Source organism: Trachypithecus francoisi, unplaced genomic scaffold, assembly GCF_009764315.1.
Source record: "Trachypithecus francoisi isolate TF-2019V2 unplaced genomic scaffold, Tfra_2.0 Lachesis_group12, whole genome shotgun sequence".
Taxonomy (NCBI): Eukaryota; Metazoa; Chordata; class Mammalia; order Primates; family Cercopithecidae; genus Trachypithecus; species Trachypithecus francoisi.
The window spans coordinates 2,207,885-2,227,504 of record NW_022681457.1 but is presented as its reverse complement, the minus strand read 5'-3'; the positions used below and the strand labels follow the sequence as shown (position 1 = coordinate 2,227,504).

Sequence of the window (19,620 nt, the reverse complement as noted above, 5' to 3'; positions counted from 1 at the left end):
GAGGCATGTTTTGTGCCCTGTAAACCTTGTGGATACCCATACCTCTACCTCTATCCTCTGAACTACAAAGAACTAGTTTGTTCCCTCTTCTGCTCAACACTTTTGCTAAATTATTTAAATAAAATTAATTAAAGACAGGACTTCAACACAGGACTTTGGGAAAAAAAATTTTAATAGCTTAGCTTAGCCGGGCAAGGTGGCTCACGCCTGTAATCCCAGCACTTGGGAGGCTGAAGCCGGCTGAGGTCAGGAATTTGAGACCAGCCTCACCAACATGGAAAAACCCTGTCTCTACTAAAAATACAAAATCAGCCCAGTGTGGTGGTGCATGCCTGTAATCCCAGCTACTCAGGAGGCTGAGGCCGGAGAATCACGTGTACCCGGGAGGTGGAGGTTGCAGGGAGCCAAGATTGTGCCATTGCACGCCAGCCTGGGCAACAAGAGGAAAACTCCGTCTCAAAAAAAAAAAAGCTTAAATATTAAATTTAAATCTTATTAAAATGTTTTTGGCGCATAAAAGGGAACACATAACTAATTTTATAGCCATTCCCAACTTCGACCAATGGCTTTTTTTTTTTTTTGAGATGGAGTTTCACTCTGTCAGCCAGGCTGGAGTGCAGTGGCACCATCTCAGCTCACTGCAACCTCCACCTCCTGGGTTCAAACAATTGTCCTGCCTCAGCCTCTCAAGTAGCAGGATTACAGGTGCCTGCCACCAAGCCTGGCTAAATTTTTTTTGTATTTTTAGTAGAGATGGGGTTTCACCATGTTGGCTAGGGCAGTTTTGAACTCCTCAAATGATCCGCCCACCTTGGCCCCCCAAAGTGCTAGGATTACAGGTATGAGCCACTGTGCCCAGCCTGCTTTTTTTTGAGACAGAGTCTCACTCTGTCACCCAGGCTGGAGTGCAGTGGCGCGATCTCCGCTCACTGCAAGCTCTGCCTCCCGGGTTCACACCATTCTCCTGCCTCAGCCTCCCGAGTAGCTGGGACTAAAGGCGCCTGCCACCACGCCCGGGCAATGTTTTCATATTTTTGCGAAAATATTTTTAGTAGAGAGGGGGTTTCATCGTGTTATTGATCGAGGATGGTCTCGATCTCCTGACCTCGTGATCCGCCCACCTTGGCCTCCCAAAGTGCTGGAATTACAGGCGTGAGCCACTGCGCCCGACCCTGCTCCTTTCTCTTAAAACAAGCACACTTCGGGGATTAGAAGAGAAACTTGTTTAAAGATAACCAAGGGTTCAGCTCTATCCATCTACCATGGAGTAGATTTGAATTATCTTCATCTCTGGGCTGAGATCACACTGGGCGAAACCATTCTGGAAAGTGTGTAAAAAAAGCATTCTGGAAACTGTAAAGTCGGCCAGAAAAGGCAGTAGGGAGCAGAGACTCTGGGCCAGTCTGCTTTGGGGACCTACTAGCCATGTGGCCTTGGGCAAGTCCCCTCTCTGGAACCTCGGTTCCTCATCTAGAAGGTGAGAATACCACCTACCCCAGAGGGTTATTGTGAGGAGAATATGAGATAATGTTTCGTTGTCTTCTGGTATGTAATAAACAGGTCACTGTTGTTATTTGGTAATATTATTAGTAATTAATTTGATTATTCTCTAAGAAAGGGTGAATGTCTTACCTTCAAAGATACTAGAGTCCAACAGATCTTACCATGGCTAATTTATTGCTTTTTGGCTCAATTTTTCCTTCATATGTTTATAAGAAAAGCCAAACACAAGACGACCACATTACAAAAAAAAAAACTTGTTTAATCTTTTTTTCCCTGAATCAGAAATCGTAAAATCATTGTGGAAAGCTTGGGAAAATTCAAAAAAAAAGTTTTAATCACCCATAATCCTACAACACAGAGTTAACTAATAACACTTCAGCATATTTCTTCCACTTTTTCGCATATATATTTTAAAATAACTGGACTCATGCTGTTTATAGTTCTATATCCTATTTTTTCCCACATTTAATTTTATTTTGTGTGCACTTTCCCATGTCAAGTATTCTCAAAAACATACTTTTTTAATGACTCCATAACCTTTCCATAAAGCAAACCATTCCCCTAAGGTTAAAACATTTAGATTTTTTTTTTTAAATGTATAAACATCCATATAGTTAACATAGTTAACATTTCTTTTGTATACAATCTTGATTCACATCTCTATTTCTCGGTCCCTATAGATTTTTTTTTTTTTTTCTGTGAGATAGAGTCTCACTCTGTCGCCCACGCTGGAGTGCAATGGCGTAATCTCCACTCAATGCAACCTCTGTCTTCTGGGTTCAAGCGATTCTCCTGCCTCAGCCTCCCGAGTAGCTGGGATTACAGGCACCCACCACCATGCCTGGCTAATTTTTTGTATTTTCAGTAGAGATGGGGTTTCACCATGTTGGCCAGGCTGGTCTCAAACTCCTGACCTCAAGGGATCCTCCCGCTTAGGCCTCCCTGAGTGCTGGGATTACAGGCATGAGCCACCGCACCCGGCCCTCTATAGATTCTTATAAGTAGATCAAGGATTGTATGTTTCTTAAAACATTGCTGGACGGGCACGGTAGCTCACGCCTGTAATCCCAGCACTCTGGGAGGCCGAGGTGGGCAGATCACCTGAGGTCAGGAATTCGAGAACACCCTGGCCAACGTGATGAAACCTCGTACCTACTCAAAACAACAACAACAACAAAAAAAAAACAAATATATATATACACACACATAAATATATTACAAAAATTAGCTAGGCATGGTGGTGGGTGCCTGTAATCCCAGCTACTTGGGAGGCTAAGGCAAGAGAATCCCTTGAACCCGGGAGGTGGAGGCTGCAGTGAGCCAAGATTACGCCACTGCACTCCAGCCTGAGCAACAGAGCAAGACTCTCTCTTGGAAAAAAAAAAACAAAAAACAAACAACAACAACAAAAAAAACAGGCCGAGTGCGGTGGCTCACACCTGTAATGCCAGCACTTTGGGAGGCCAAGGCAGGTAGATCACATGAGGTCAGGAGTTCAAGACCGGCCTGGCCAACATGGCAAAACCCCATCTCTACTAAAAGTACAAAAATTAGCCAGGCATGGTGGCATGCGCCTGTAAGCCCAGTTAATGGGGAGGCTGAGGCAGGAGAATTGCTTGAATGCGGGAGGCAGAGCTCACAGTGAGCCGAGATCATGCCACTGCACTCTAGCCTGGGTGACACAGCAAGACTCCATCTCAAAAAACAAACAAATAAAACATTGCTAAACTACTTTCCTGAAAGTTCACACTAGTTTGCAGGCCTGATAGTAATTTCAATACCAGTTCCATTTCACTCTCATCAGCATCGACCACTATCTCTTTTCTTTTAATTTCCACAAACAGAGACCAAAATAATCTGGAATTACAACACGAGTAGAAAAGATCTGTTAAAAGAATGCTTTCACACTTGTGATAATTTACGCAATGAAATCACCGTTATCCCATTCTTTATCAGGTATTTGACCCTGCCCAGATGGGTAAAGTTAGAAACATCCTACATGTTCACATTTGTATATTAAAGTAATAATTGAAGTGCCTTACATAGACTAGACTCTCAAATAATTTCCAGCTCAGTAAGAACTATGTAGAAAAGGGAATCATGCCCCATCATATGAAAAAGGGGCTTGTACAACATGCAAAAAATTCAGAAATGGACACTTAAGATTTATGTACTTTTCTACATGTAGATTATACTTTAATTTTTTAAGAAAAAAACTTAAAAGGGGATTTGTACACAAGAAAATATATACACCTTGTATATACATAACATCAAATCATAACAACTTTAGCTAAGGCTGCCATTTTTTAAGCCTTTGTGGTTATTGAGTGGCTACTACTAGGTACATGCCAACAGCCAAGACCCACTCCACAGCAGTCAGGAGTCTTCTCTTTTTCCTCATTTATCAAAGGTTTTATCTACATTCCTCAATTGACTGACCAATCAGGGGAAGAAATTTCTTATACGTCGGCAGCATTAAAAAATGTACACAGTGGGCCGGGCACGGTGGCTCAAGCCTGTAATCCCAGCAATTTGGGAGGCCGAGGCGGGCGGATCACGAGGTCAGCAGATCGAGACCATCCTGGCTAACATGGTGAAACCCCGTCTCTACTAAAAAAATACAAAAAACTAGCCGGGCGAGGTGGTGGGCACCTGTAGTCCCAGCTACTCGGGAGGCTGAAGCAGGAGAATGGCGTAAACCCGGGAGGCAGAGCTTGCAGTGAGCTGAGATCCGGCCACTGCACTCCAGCCCGGGCGACAGAGCGAGACTCTGTCTCAAAAAAAAAAAAAAAAAAAAATGTACACAGTGATTTCAGGCCATTAAAAAGGTTACTATAATATAACAGCAGCATCCACCAGCCTCTACCTACAACGTTAATAGGCATTTCTGAAAAATAAAGATCTAGTGATACATTTTATCACCAATCATTTAGGTAAGCTATTCCCAGTGAAATAATTCCCTTGAAGTGAAAGCTACTCTAGCAGAAGATGCAGATTTCAAGAATCTAATAATCTTGTATTAACGCAGTGCTGACTTTCATTTGTACACAATTTGTTACTGAACAAAGAACTCTTTTTAATTGCCCATGGCAATTAATGGTAATCATTTTCCTTTGTCTCATTCCTAAGTAGTGCAGGCTGCAAAAGATAAAGCCACAGTTTTGACCTTTCTTTTAAATGAAAATGAGGAAAAAGTACAATGCAACTATATACATACACAAACACACAATGCAAGTACATATACACACACATACACACACACACATATACATATATATAATTTTTTTTTTTTTTTTGAGACAAGGTCTCACTTCATCACCCAGGCAAGACTGGAGTGGCGCGATCATGGCTCATTACAGCCTTTACCTCTGGGGGCTAGGTGTTTAGGTGATCTGCCCACCTTGGCCTCCCAAAGTGCTGGGATTATAGGCGTGAGCCACCACACCTGGCCAACTATATATATACACCTCAGGAGGCTATTAGCTATAACTAACCACCATACTTTTAGACTAACATTTTTTTAAATGCAAAAAGTTACTAAATAAAGTATCATGGCCCTATGGAGAGGCTCAGGCCTGTAATCCCAGCACTTTGGGAGGCCGAAGCATAAGGATCACCTGAGGTCAGGAGTTCAAGACCAGCCTGGCCAACATGGTGAAACCCCATCTCTACTAAAAATACAAAAAACTAGCCAGGCATGGTGGCGAGCGCCTGTAGTCCCAGCTACTTGGGAGGCTGAAGCAGGAGAATCACTTGAACCTGGGAGATGAAGGTTGCAGTGAGCTAAGTGAGCACCACTACACGCCAGCCTGAGTGACAGAGGAAGACTACGTCACGAGAAAAAAAAAAAAGTATCATAGTGAGCTCCACATAAATAACTCAAGAGGAAAGATGTATTTCTATCTGTATGTTTCTTTTTTGTATTTTTAATTGTAAATTGACAAATTGTAGTTGTATATATTCTGTGCATATATTTTTAGTTGCCTACCTAAAGAAAATATCTCAATTTGTAGCTACCCAAATACTTTTCTACTTGCTGAAAAAAATGTAGATTTAAGGAGTTATTACATGACCAAACATCTCTACCTTCTTCCTGTTAGACTAGTTTACTTACAGTTTTGTTACACCTGTGTTTGAATCCAGGTCAGAAATAAAATGCTCAACTTTTCCAAATATGCTGGCTAAAAAGGCAAGCTGGTACTTGTGGTGTAAATTCTTTTCAAAATACTGTGATACGGAACCTACTGTGTGCTCAAATCTCTGAATATGAAAGTCTTCAAGACTGTTAATACAGGATTATGTCCCAAGGAGCCAGATACCAATCAGAATAGTCTATTCAACATTTACTTCCCTTCACCCTATATAGTTAATTGTTTACAACTGACTATAAATTCCTTAAGGTGATGAACTATGCTAATTATTATACGCCCAGAGAGGCAACGTAGCCTAATAAAATAAACACAAATTTTGAAATCAGACAGATCTGGATTCTTAACACTGCCTTACTACTTATTAACTGTGTCATCATGATCAAGAAATTTATAATACAGCAAATACGTGGATTAAAGTATCCTGGGCCAGGGCCAGGCGCAGTGGCTCACGTCTATAATCCCAGCACTTTGGGGGGCCAAGGCGGGTGGCTCACCTGAGGTCAAGAGTTCGAGACCAGGCTGGCCAACGTGGCAAAACCCCGTCTCTACTAAAAATATAAAAATTAGATGGGCATGGTGGGCGTGCGCCTGCAATCCCAGCCACTTGGGAGGTTGAGGCATGAGAATAGCTGAATACAGGAGGCGGAGGTTGCAGTGAGCCGAGATCTCGCCACTGCACTCCAGACTGGGCGACAGAGCAAGAGTCCGTCTCAAAAAAAAAAAAAAAAAAAAGCTGACCAGGACAGCACGCCCTCTAAGCACTTAAAGTCTGCAAATGGCCATTACAGTTGGTACAAACATCTAAAAAAAAAAAGACTCTGGCACCTGTTTTATCTTCTATCAACATAGATGCAATGGGGACCTACCAAGTACAAAGTATTCTGCTAGGTGTGGTGGGAAATCAAAGATAATGTAAGAGGCTCCTCATCCTCAGGAGTTTACTATCTATCCACAGAGAGATGACAATCTATTATTAGCCACAACATAAGGCAGAATTGGGAACTAACTAGTATAATCCCTTCATTTTTCAAACGAAGGAAATGTAGTCCAGAGAAATGAAAATGATTTGGCTAGTTACACGGCTAGTAAATGGCAGGGCTAGGGCTAGAACCCAGGTTTCTTCAACATTCTTTACATCATAGGAAGTTGCCTCTCAGTTGTTCAAATTCAATTACCAATTTACTACAGTCGCCAGGATGAGGACATCATCCAAGTAAGAATGCAGAGATATTAGGAGAGCAAAAGGGGCAGGAAATACCTACAGATCTATAATATAACAGTCACAACTGCTGCAAAGTGCATAAAAAGAAAATGTTTGTTTCAATAAAGGAAAATGAGAGAGGCAAGTCTGGCTATTTTCAACTAAAATAAATATTACTTTCCTGTAATGACACTTCATGGCTGAAAGTATCTGGTTCTCTGCTAATACATCAACTTAATGGCATTTCTCAATATCAGAGAAGCAAATAAATGAAAATTAGATTGACAGATGCCAAAAGTTATCTTCAAGAATTCTTCATAGATGAAGCCTGATAAAGCATTGGATCAAAAGTTAAATAGAAAGAAACTTCCAGGAAGATGAACATGAATTATTTGTTTGCATTTCTTAATGCCAGGAATACAAGTGCTATTCAGACCATTGCTGTTTGAGAGCCTAGGTCAACAATGACTCAGCTTGAAAAATTCCATATTGTTTTTAAAAGAGATATATGGTTTTAGTTATGTAGCTAATATAATCTGGGTAATCCCATCCCCCTAAATTATAAAGTAATTTCCATGTGAATGGTTGAAAAACAGGCAGTGTTTCTTTTATATCTGAAAAAGTATACAACAAGGGTAATCCAGTTCATTTTACTGCGTCTCCCAGGGAAAGAGCGCCCTACACAAACTCCGGGTTACAGGACTTGTTGACAGGCAGCTGGGGATTGGCAGGTGAGGGAGGAATCAAAGAGCAGCAACAGGAGCTTAGTCCTAAGCCCCAGCTCTAACTTGGTAAGTGACCCAGGACAACAAGAATGTACAATCAGACCTGGACAGCACACGAGGCTTCAGACTAGGAAGGTGAAGCCCAGAGAGGTAAAGCAATTTGTTCAAGGTCCCAAGTAATTAGGACAAGGCCTAGATCAGAAGGCAGGTCCCCGCCCTTATGTAAGTGCAGTACTTTTCTGCTGTGGCAGAAAGTCTGTCACAATGCGTTATGCCAGCCTTCCATTCCTCCATCTGTAAATGAGGAGGCTAGACCAGGCACGGACTTTCACACTGAGTTCTAATGAACGCAAGGCGTCAAAGGAGGTATTTCTGCTAGTCACCTTCTCTTTTCGTGCAAATAATCTCAATTTTAGCCATTTTATAGATCGTGAAAAAGAAATCTTACCAACTGGACATCATGGATAGTGCCGTGATGAATAACAGAAGATTTTTTTAAAAAAGGAAGGCCGGGCATGGTGGCTCAAGCTGTAATCCCAGCACTTTGGGAGGCCGAGACGGGCGGATCACGAGGTCAGGAGATCGAGACCATACTGGCTAACACGGTGAAACCCCGTCTCTACTAAAAATACAAAAAAACTAGCCGGGCGAGGTGGCGGGCGCCTGTAGTCCCAGCTACTCCAGAGGCTGAGGCAGGAGAATGGGGTAAACCCGGGAGGCGGAGCTTGCAGTGAGCTGAGATCCGGCCACTGCACTCTAGCCCGGGCAACAGAGCAAGACTCCGTCTCAAAAAAAATAAATAAAAAAGGAAAAAATAGGTCAGGTGTGGTGGCTCATGCCTGTAATCCCAGCACTTTGGGAGGCCGAGGCAGGTGGATCACTTGAAGTCAGGAGTTCAAGACCAGCCTGGACAACATGATGAAACCCCATCTCTACTAAAAATACAAAAATTAACCTGGCATGGTGGCGCATGCCTGTAATCCCAGCTACTTGAGAGGCTGAGGCAGGAGAATCGCTTGAACCCGGGAGGCGGAGGTTGTGGGGAGCTGAGATTGCGCCACTGCACTCCAGCCTGGGCAACAAGAGTGAAACTACGTCTCAAAAAAAAAAAAAAAAAAAAAAGTCAAGACGACTGTGTAAAAATCAAGACATTGTTTCTTTAGACTGCCAGGTGGTGACTGACAATAGTCATGGCAGATCACAGGAAGACCCTGCAAGCAGCCTAACACCTCTTAGGAGACCACAGTGGACCAAAGATGGGAAGCAGACCAGACTAGACGGAGACCAACAGCCACTCCAATCTTTTCAATCTCCAACTATATTGACCTGATGCCTCACCTCCTCACATGCAGACTCACCAAACATCTATCAAGCTATGGTTTACTGTCACCTGTGCAGCCCCCACCCCTCCCAGGCTGTGTCCTTTGCCAAAAGTCACCATCAAGGTCCATGGATCTGCCCATGAATCTGCAAACCAACAACTTCTTTCAACTTCTTCTCTTCTGGATCAAGAAGAATGAGTATGTTCTGATTTGTCACCACCGTCCTAAATATGTCAACCTTCATCATGCCAAGGAAAATGGGGGGCAGGTAAAAGGAGGGGGGGCATGGCCAAAAAAAGGTTAGTTGAAAACAAGATGATGACTTAAACGAGGAACTTTGATCAGATTAGTTTTTAAAAGTCTTTACAAAGATTTCCTAGGCAGGGCAAGAGCCCTTGAAAACATGTCACTACACTGAAAGCAGTTGTCTACTGCCATCTCCTGCTCCAGCCCCCCGACTCCAAATGGCATATTAACTGTGCCAGAAGGCCAAGGCTACCACCTCACATTTCTGTAGCATCCAATTCCATCATGAAAGCAAATGTCAATGCTGGAGTTGGGGCCTCTGCTGGCCTCAGAGAAATCTGACAGTCTTTAAGAACATCGGTTAGCAGTGCAGGTGGAAAAATCAGCTGTTTATTCTGTGTTTCCTCTCTCCCTATTATGTAAACTTAGGCTTTTGGCATGCAGGACCTTTTTATGCTGCCAATGATATTAAAACTCTGGGACACACATTTAAGCAGTACTGCATACACAGTTGTTTTTATTCTTAATTATCTGTCACTTCTATATTAAGAATAAAAAACAAAACGACCATTGATACTAACATGGGTAACACAAACTCTAAGATAAATTCAGGAAATTAATCATGATATACAAGGCTAAAAATTCACCAACGGAAATGAATCAAAAATCTTTTAAGTCAATAATGGTGAAAACCCATGCCATACATAGATCATTAAAATTACCAGATTCTGTCAGAAAATTTTAAAAAGTTCAAGGAGCCATACAGATCTACTATCAGCCCTCTTCACTGTCTCATATACAAATGCCCTAATATTTGATGAGTGAATGGTCCAGTGAATGTTTTTTATTTCAAATGTGTCCACACAGAATTATTTCTAAATAAGTACTAAAATAAACAAAGTTTGATCATAGCTCAGTTAAGAAAGTCCTTCCAGTAAATGCTCCTTCACAGTTGGATGGCTACTTTAATATACAATTGCCCTGGGCCACAGCAGGGAAAAAAAATCAGGCTTTTGATTTACTTAAGAAATAAAATAAATAAACCTAGAACATGCAAAAGATCCCCTTTCCCAAGTTAAGGAAGGAAAATGGTTGGATAGATTTTCTGTAAAAACCACCTTTACCCCTGAATGAACTTCCTAAATCCGCCCCCCCGCCCAACCATATAGTCATTAAAGAAAATCGCTCAGGAATGGTAGCTAAGACGCATTTCTCAGATAATAAGACTAAAAATCCAATCACATCCGCCAGTTCCTGGCACCCTTTTCTAACTCTACCAAACCAGGTCACTCAAAAAGCTTAAGGAATGTCAGTGCCCACCCACACACCCCTTGTACACCAATGAGCCCCAGAATCTAGCATGGATCTGCCCAGAGGCACTCAGCTCCTGTGGCAGGGAGAGCCTGCAATACCAGAGGGCAGAAATCTGAGTGACACTTGGCACTCTCTCTTTCAACAAACAACCGCAAAGTGCTTTCCAAACCCAAGCCCTCACCATTTTGAAGACCAGGAAGCTGGAGCCTTCCCTGGAGCAGAGGTGAAAAAGAAATAAGCCCACCTTCCCCATCCCCTCCCCCAAGGTCACACTGCAAACCAGAGGCCATTAGGGAAGGCAAGACTGTAGCTTCCCTAGGTCCAAGTGTGGCCATAAACCCCAGTGGGATCGGGAGAATCCGAGAACTGGCATTTCCCCAGCTAGAGGTAAAACAAAATGACTTGTCAGCTGGGGGAAAAAAAAAACACACTCCTAGGGGTGCTGGCTTAGAGGTGGAATAGGAGAGAGGGTACTGTATGCAACCGCTCAGAGAAAGAAAGAGGGAAAGTGAGAAAGAGAATAAAGATCTGTGAGCAGCTGCAATCCCCTTTTCCAAAGGACACAAAGCTGCAGAGCCCAGAGATCGGAAGGGGGAGAGCAAACAGCAGAGAAAACAAAATGGGGCAATGGACAGAGATCTACCTCCCCCCACACTACTAACCTAGTGGAAGTGGGAGAAATGGGGGAGACACTCCCAGACTCCAGAGAGCAGTAACAATCAACCAATCCCCACCTATTTACCCAGATCTCTCAGGATCCCTGGGGATAGAACCCTCAGGGTTAGGGCGCAGAGAGAGATTCTGCAGTCTCAGAGCCTGAGAGCCTAAGGCCCAATCCAGCCCCTTTGCCTCTGCAGCAGAGGGATGGAGAAGAGAGAAAGACATGTCTGAAAGGGGAAGTGCTCAATGGGGAATGGGTGGGCCACGGGTGGTGAGCTGCGATGAGCAGGTCTGATAGGAACTAAATGGGAAGAGAAGGAGCCTGCCAAGATACAAGGGGAAAGAGAAAAAAAAAAAAAAAAGGTGAGGAAGGAAACAAGTTCAAGAGGAACAGAACTGGGAGAGGGATATCAACGAAAGGGGAGTAAGGGGAGTAAGAATCTATCACAGCACTGAGGCAGCTCCAAGAGGAAGGTGGGGGGATACATAGGAAAAAATGATTAAGAAGACATCTTAATGTCACAATCGGAGGGAGTGAGAACTCCAAAAGAAGACAAGAGGCAGGGCAGTGGAGGGTGGGCAAATAAAGCAGAGTGAAGGGGGAGGGCTGAATCAAAATGGTGGGGGGAAGAGAATGTCATGTGGAAAACTTAAGACTCGGGAGGGAACAGAGAGGGGACACAGTGACAAGAACCCCAGTGTTAAAGGACCGCTCCAAGCGCGGACGGCAATACAGAAGTTAAAAACCGGTCTAAAAATATGCGGGCAAGTGGACAGCTCCGAAGGAACCGAGCTGGGGAGGGAAACACTAAATAGAGGATGGGGCAGAATTGAAAAAAACGAGGAGAAAGTGCAGGTACAAAATGGATCTAGGGGCAGGTCTGTGAGATGCAGAACGGGAAGGGGATGGGTGACCAGCCCGGGAGGTATCAGAGGTATAGTGACGTTAAAGGGTATGTCTAAGGGCTAAAACGGGGAGGAGAGGAGTTGGAGCAAAGGGGACAGGAAGCAGTTTTTAGGCAGAGAACTGAAGGAGAGACAGGCCAAAGAAAGGAGTAGCAAATGAATGCAGTAGCTCAGAGGAGTGCCAAAAAGAAGGTGGGGTAGAGAGGAAACCTCCAAGAGAACACTGGGGCTGAAACTGAAGGCAGTCTGAGTTAGGGACAGATCAGTTGAGTGAATAGCAGAAATGGGAGACCTGCAGAGTCAGAGAAGCAGGAGGAGGCTGCTTCTCGGGAAGGCAGAGTCAGAAGCAAGCAGGTGAGGGCAGAGCAGCAAGATCTGAGGTCGGGCAAGGGGCAGAGCTGAGAGGCAGAAAGGTATGGAAGAGAGGAAAGGGTCTGAATGGCAAACGTAACAAGAGCTGAGAAGGGGAAGAGGCAAGCGCTGTGCAGCCAAGCCCGAGGAGATCAGGGGAATGAACTGGGGCACGGAAGGGTCAGAAGGCCAGCCGAGGGGCATCCCGGGGTGCAGCAGGCTCTGTGAGAGGGCAGACAGAAATGCAGAGAGTTGGGCCCACGAGGAAACCGGATTAAGTCCAAGTGGAAGACCTGGGGCAGCAGTGCCTGGTTGAATAGGGGTCTCAGATGGATCTCCAAGGGGTTAGAACCGCAGGTCCTAAAGGGACAGCTCCCAGGGTGCAACATATTCTGAGACAAGAATAATAGCACAGCAGGTAGGTCAAAGAAGGGGCCGAGGACAGATCTGAAGGGTGGTGAGAGCAGAATCGAGAAGAGGCAGAAGGGTCACAGATCTCAAAAGTGGAAGCCACAATTAAGGGATGCAGAATGGTCAATGAGAAAAAGGTGGGTCCCAGGAGCACTGCAGAGCCCGGGAGGAGCGAAGGGCATTATGGAGGGGTGGAAGAGGGAAGGGGGTCGCAGAATTGGAGCCGGTTGGCTGAAGTCAGGGAGGCTCTGAGGCAGACACCGAGATCCCAACGGGTCGGGGGTGGGGGCGGCGGCGGGGACAGCAGGGCTGGGGCGGGCAGGGGTAGGTCCAAAGGGCAGAAAGGCCCCACGGGCCGGGCCGACGCGCGAAGCGACGGGGACGGCGGGGCCCGGGGGGCTGGGGGGGCCGCTCCTCCCCTCCCCCTCCAGCTCCTCCATTGTTCGCGGGCTCCGGGCCCCGCCGTCCCCGCCTCCCCCTGGACCCCGCAGCGGGGCGGCGCCCGGCCTCGCCGCCCGGGGCCCGTGAGCTCGCGCACTCACCAGCTGGGCGCCCTCAGCGCGGCCCCGGCCTCCAGGATCCCGGCAGCAACGACGGGGGCCCCGGCGCCATGTTCCCCTGCTCCTAGTCCAGCGGCGGCTGAGGCGGCGGCGGCGGCGGCTCCGGCGGCGGGGGGCCGGGCGGACCCTCCCTCGCGGGTTCCCTCCTCCGCCTCCTCCACCTCCTCCTGCCGCCGCGCCGCGGCTCTCCCTCGGGGCGGGGGACGGGGAGGGGAAGGGGGGAGGGGCGGGAACCAGGGGGAGGGCGGACCAGCCTCGCTCACTCCCTCCCTCCCTCCCTCCCTCGCAATGGCGGCAGTGGCGGCACCTCCTTCCTGCGACGGCCGCTCCCGCGCGCGCGCCCCCTCGCTACTGCGCGTGCGCGGCGCGTGGACCGTTGCAGGGGTATAACGGCCCCTGGGCGCGCGCCGCGAAGGGACAACCAGCGAGGCAGTGGGGAGAGGTCAGAGCGCGTGCGCACCTGAGGGGCTCACTGCCACCGCCGCTGCCTGAGGTCAGGAACGGCCGCGGACAGTGCAGTGCGCGTGCGCCCTCAAAAATGCAGCTACTGCGGCGGCCGCCGTCGCGACTGAGCGCTAGGCGAGCTGCAAACGAGCAGAGGGAGCGGGGTGGGGGAGCGCGCGTGCGCGGGAGGCTGCCAGCCGGCGCAGCTGTTGGCGCAGGGCAGAGGGAGTGGCCCGCAGGAGGTGCGCGCGTCTCCGCGCGCGCCTCAAGCAGCCGATCTGCCACCTCGCGCTGGCTTCTGGAGAAAGCCGAAGGAGAGAGGCATGGCCCGGTTTTGGGGGTGGGGGGCGAAGGGCGCGATCCCGCTCGCGCGGGACCTGAACAGCCAATGGGAAGCAATGGGAGGTGGGTTTGCCGCGCGAGCCGCAGCCCCCGGGATAACGGAGGAGGCCAGAAGGAGCGACGTAACGTGGGGCGGCGGGGCGGGGGCTGAGAAGGAGGGAGCGCACCAGAGAGGGAGTTGACTGGAGGCTATGAGGAGGCGTGGCCCGCCTCAGCCCAATCCGAGCCCCGCAATTCGTCGTCCCGGAAGAAGAGGCGGGGATGGAGAGCGCGTGCTCTTTCTCCTGGCTGTGAAGAAAATCTGCAGCCAACGCGCGTCCTTGCAACTTGTTTTTGGTTCTGTGATCGCCTGATCCCCAGGAGAGGGAAGACGGCCTGGTACTGTGTGCAGCCCAAGCCTGTCACTTAGCATTGTGCAAATGACTACAAATCAAATGTCAATTCGGGCGCCTGAAGGGAAAAGAGTAGTGATGGGAGAGGGCACCGCTGTAACCCTTGACTCCTCTGAACTGAGGAGGTGTTCCTTTGGGACTCCTCCGGAAGTACAGATCGTGGAAGATGAGCTTCCCGGGCGCCGAGCCAATATTTGTGGAATGCATGAAGAAAGGCTGTTTCCTATTACATTTGGCATTTCTGCCATCTGTCTCTTCATCTATAAAATGGGATAATAATCATACCTCTCTCGTAGGGCTGCTGTGAAAATTAAATAGATTGTATTTTGTAAAGCTCTGGAAATCAGGCCTTGCATATAGTAAGCGCTCTGTAAGCGTTGATAAATAAAATTACATGGGCTTGTTTATTCCATCAATAAAGCTTTACATGGCCGGGCGCGGTGGCTCACGCCTGTAATCCCAGCACTTTGGGAGGCCGAGACGGGCGGATCACAAGGTCAGGAGATCGAGACCATCCTGGCTAACATGGTGAAACCCTGTCTCTACTAAAAAATACAAAAAACTAGCCGGGCGAGGTAGCAGGCGCCTGTAGTCCCAGCTACTCGGGAGGCTGAGGCAGGAGAATGGCGTAAACCCGGGAGGGGGGGCTTGCAGTGAGCTGAGATCCCGCCACTGCACTCCAGCCTGGGTGATAGAGTGAGACTCTGTCTCAAAAAAATAAATAAATAAAGCTTTTTATATTAAAGGATTTTCCTTTTTTTTTTTTTTTTAATGTAGCACTTTTAGGGCCGGACGTGGTGGCTCACGCCTGTAATCCCAGCACTTTAGGAGGCCAAGGCGGGCAGATCACTTGAGGTCAGGAGGTCGAGACCAGCCTGGCCAACATGAAACCCTGTCTCTACTAAAAATACAAAAATTAGGTGGGCGTCGTGGCGGGCGCCTGTAATGCCAGCTACTCGGGAGGCTGAGGCAGGAGAATGGCTTGAACTCGGGAAGGAGAGGTTGCAGTGAGTCGAGATCACACTGGACTCCAGCCTGGGCAGCAGAGGGAGACTCCGTCTCAAAAAAAAAAAAAAAAAAATACTTTCAATGCATTCAATCGGATTTTTAGATGTTAGTGGCTTGAAACAACAACAACAACTTTTCTTTAAGCACTGTGGGGCTGCCAAATCGAGTGCGTGGGCTGTCATTACAAACCGTGGTGTGTAAGGGACTTTTGAGATTATTTGAGGAGACACAGGAAAGACAAGGTGGGGGGCAGTGAATTCCTGATACCCGTACTTCAAATTAATGTCGTTAACACCTATGCAGTGTTCCAGGTCTTTTCAATCTTAAATTTGTGAACTGGCAGCACCTGGAGAACAAGGACCATTGGGCTCATGCTGGATCCCCCAAACCCCTTGGGAGCCCATCAGCTCTGATTTACCCTTCGACTCTCAGCTTGAAGTCACCTTCTCAGGGTAGTCTCCCAGATTTGGCCTAATCCCTCATTCTTTAATAATAAAAATGAGTACTCTGTGCCAAGCAACAGTCTTTTTTTAATTTTTTATTTTGAGACAGAGTCTGGGATTACAGCTGGGATTACAAACTTGTGCCGCCATGCCCCACTAATTTTTTTTTTTTCTTCAAGACGGAGTCTTGTTCTGTTACCTAGGCTGGAGTGCAGTGGTGCAATCTCAGCTCACTGCAACCTCCACCTCCCGGGTTCAAACGATTCTTCTACCTCAGCCTCCTGAGTAGCTGGGACTACAGGCGCCACACCTGGCTAATTTTTGTATTTTTAGTAGAGACAGGGTTTCACCTGTTCAGAGGAGGCTGGTCTGGAACTCCTGGCCTCAAGCTATCCACCCATCTCAGCCTCCCAAAGCCTGGCCACAACTTTTTTTTTTTTTTGAGATGGAGTCTCACTCTGGCATCCAGGCTGTAGTGCAATGGTGTGGTCTCGGCTCACTGCAACCTCCACCTCACAGGTTCAAGCGATTCTCCTGCCTCAGCCTCCCGAGTAGCTGGGACTACAGTTGCGTGCCACCACACCTGGCAAATTTTTGTATTTTTAATAGAGATTGGGTTTCACTATGTTGGCCAGGCTAGTCAACATTCTTTTTATTTGTTTTTTTTGTGGATTTTTTTTTTTTTTTTTTTTTTGCGACAGGGTCTTGCTCTGTTGCCTAGGCTGGAGTGCAGTGGACCAATCATGGCTCACTGCAGCCTCAGCTTCCTGGACTCAAGCAATCCTCCTGAGCAACTGGAACTACATGACCTCACCATGACACTTGGTCAAATTTTTTTTTTCTTTTGGTAGAGACGGAGTCTTGCTGTGTTGCCCAGGGTGGTCTCAAACTCCTGACCTCAAGCAAGCCTCCTGCCTTAGCCTCCCAAAACGCTGAGTTTACAGGCATGAGCTACCATACCTGGACATGCCAGGCAGCAGTTTTTTTTGTTGTTGTTGTTTTTTGTTTTGCTTTGTTTTGTTTTTTTGAGATGGAGTCTCGCTCTGCCGCCCGGGCTGGAGTGCAGTGGCCAGATCTCAGCTCACTTCAGCTCACTGCAAGCTCCGCCTCCCGGGTTCACGCCATTCTCCTGCCTCAGCCTCCGGAGTAGCTGGGACTACAGGCGCCCGCCACCACGCCCGGCTAGTTTTTTGTATTTTTTAGTAGAGACGGGGGGTTCACCGTGTTAGCCAGGATAGTCTCGATCTCCTGACCTCGTGATCCACCCGTCTCGGCCTCCCAAAGTGCTGGGATTACAGGCTTGAGCCACCGCGCCCGGCCCAGGCAGCAGTTTAAAAGCACTTTAGACCCATTAACTCACTGAATCCTCACGACAACCTTATGAGTAAGTGATAAGATACAGAGAGGTTACACAGCTAGTAAGTAGAAGGTTTGAGATATAAACCCAGACAACTGGGTCACGTTACTACACATAACATTTCTTCAGGGTTCAGGGTTTGCAGTTCTGTGTTGGATCCCAGCACTTTGGGAGACTGAGGAAGAAAGATCACTTGAGTCCAGGAGTTCAAGCCTTCAGTGAGCTATGATTGTGCCACTGCACTCCAGCCTGGGCCACAGGACCAGACCCTGTCTCTAAAAAGATGAAATGAAGTTCTGTGTTGGTATCACCATTTTGTGTGTGAGCCCTCTGAAGGCAGGGGACTCTGGCTGGTTCCAAAGTCTGGCAAATGACCCACAATTAAAATTTGTTAATAAATAAAAATGAACGAGTCGGCCAGGCGCAGTAGCTCAGGCCTGTAATCTCAGCACTTTGGAGGCTGAGGTGGGTGGATTGCTTGAGGCCAGGAGTTCGAAACCAGCCTGGACAACATGGCGAAACCCTGTCTCTACAAAAAATACAAAAATCAGCCAGGCATAGTGGTGCATGCCTGTAATCCCAGCTACTTGGAAGGCTGAAGCAGGAGAATCACTTGAACCCTGGAGGCTGAGGTTGCAGTGAGCCAAAATCGCACCACTGCACTCCAGGCTGGATGAAAGAAGGAGACTCCGTCTCAAAAAAAAAAAAAAAAAAAAAAAAATCCAATGCTAAACAAGGGGGTGGTAGGCACTGGGGACATGGTAGCCAGAGACAAAGTCGTTGTCCTTCTAGCCTTCTTTGAGATGCTAGCTCAGATGTCCCCTCTTCCAGGAGGCCTTCTCTGATGCCACAGGCTGGGTCAGCTGCTTCTTCCAGGCTCCCACAGTCCCTTTAGGTCTCCCGTCCAAGCCCTGGCCACCTTGGGTGGTCCATATCTGGTGATAGGTCTTTCCCATCGAACTGCTAGGCCCCTGAGGGCAGGGCCAGGGCTGTCTCAGTCATCGTAGACGTCTCTAGCGCGGATCCAGGCAGAAGGCAGGGGCCCAGGCATTGTTTTACTGCGTGAACGGAACCATCAAGGGGTGCATTCCCAGCTCTGCAATTTTTTCCAGTGCGCAAGAGGGCGGACAGTAGTTGAGCAAGTCAACCACAGGAAGCGGGCTTCCCTGGGGGCAGCCGCCTCCGCGCACCCGGCTAGCCTCCACTCCAGGATAAATAAACAAACGAGTAAACAATTAACCGACACAGAGAAGTGCGGACTGCCGGCTTGGGTCGCTGTCAAGATTTCCCAAGCATCGCCCTAGGGGCCCGAATGTCTGGAGGTCACATCAACGCGAGAGCCGTCGGGGTTGGTTGATAAGAGGCGGGCGTGGGATTCTGGACCTGCATTGGAAGCCTGCACAGGCAGAAAAATGCACAAAAGGATTTTGTAAAGAGTGTGGGACGCTGGGGTATACACTGTCTTCATTTCTGAGAGTCTGAAGAAACAGAGAGCGTGGGGACCAGGTCTGCGTGTGACGGAGGAGTCAGTGGGTCCACAGCGCCGCCTGCAAACCGAACCGGGGAAGCTGCAGCCGAAGGATGCCGCGGGGCTGGCGGAGCGGTGGACTCTTCCGCCATTGGCTCAAGAGCAGCCAATCACGAGGCAGGAACGGGAAGCGGGGATGCTCGGATTCACCACGGAATCCCAGTGTCTGGACCCCTTGCTTAGTAGATACGCACTAAATATCTACTGGATGAATGCATAATAAACATATATATTTTTTAAAAAAACGAGACAAGGTCTCGCTCCGTCGCCCAGGCTGGAGCGCAGTGCTGCAATTACAGCTTACTGCAAGCTCCTCCTTCCCGGCTGAAGGGATCCTCCCACCTCAGCCCCCACAGTATCTGGGACTATAGGCATGTGCCAGTGCACCTGGCTAATTTTTATATTTTTTGTAGAGACAGGGCCTCGCCATGTTGCCCTGGCTGGTCTCGAACTCCTGGACTGAAGTGATCCGCTCACCTCGGCCTCCCAAAGTGCTGGGATTACAGGAGTGAGCCACCGCGACCAGCCAACCTCTCTGTTTTTTGTTTTTTTCTTGAGACAGTCTCTCTCTCACACCCAGACTGTAGTGCAGTAGCGTGATCTCCGCTCACTGCAACCTCTGCCTCCCGGATTCAAGCGATTCTCGTGCCTTAGCCTGCCAAGCAGCTGGGACTACAGGCGCGCGCCACCACGCCTGGCTGATTTTTTGTATGTTTATTAGAGATGGGGTTTTGTCATATTGCCTAGGGTGGTCTC

The 19,620-nt window shown here is 47.9% G+C and overlaps 1 protein-coding gene across 1 annotated transcript in view; it reads right to left on the bottom strand.

The window, feature by feature from the left end:
* The window catches only part of ARHGAP35 (Rho GTPase activating protein 35), a 147,382-nt gene extending 133,873 nt beyond the window's left edge, over nt 1-13,509 (bottom strand). Inside the window, exon 1 of the mRNA XM_033223791.1 lies at nt 13,333-13,509. The gene's annotated coding sequence lies outside the window, so the exon portion shown is untranslated. The remainder of the gene's footprint in view (nt 1-13,332) is intronic.
* Nucleotides 13,510-19,620: the final 6,111 nt, after the last annotated feature.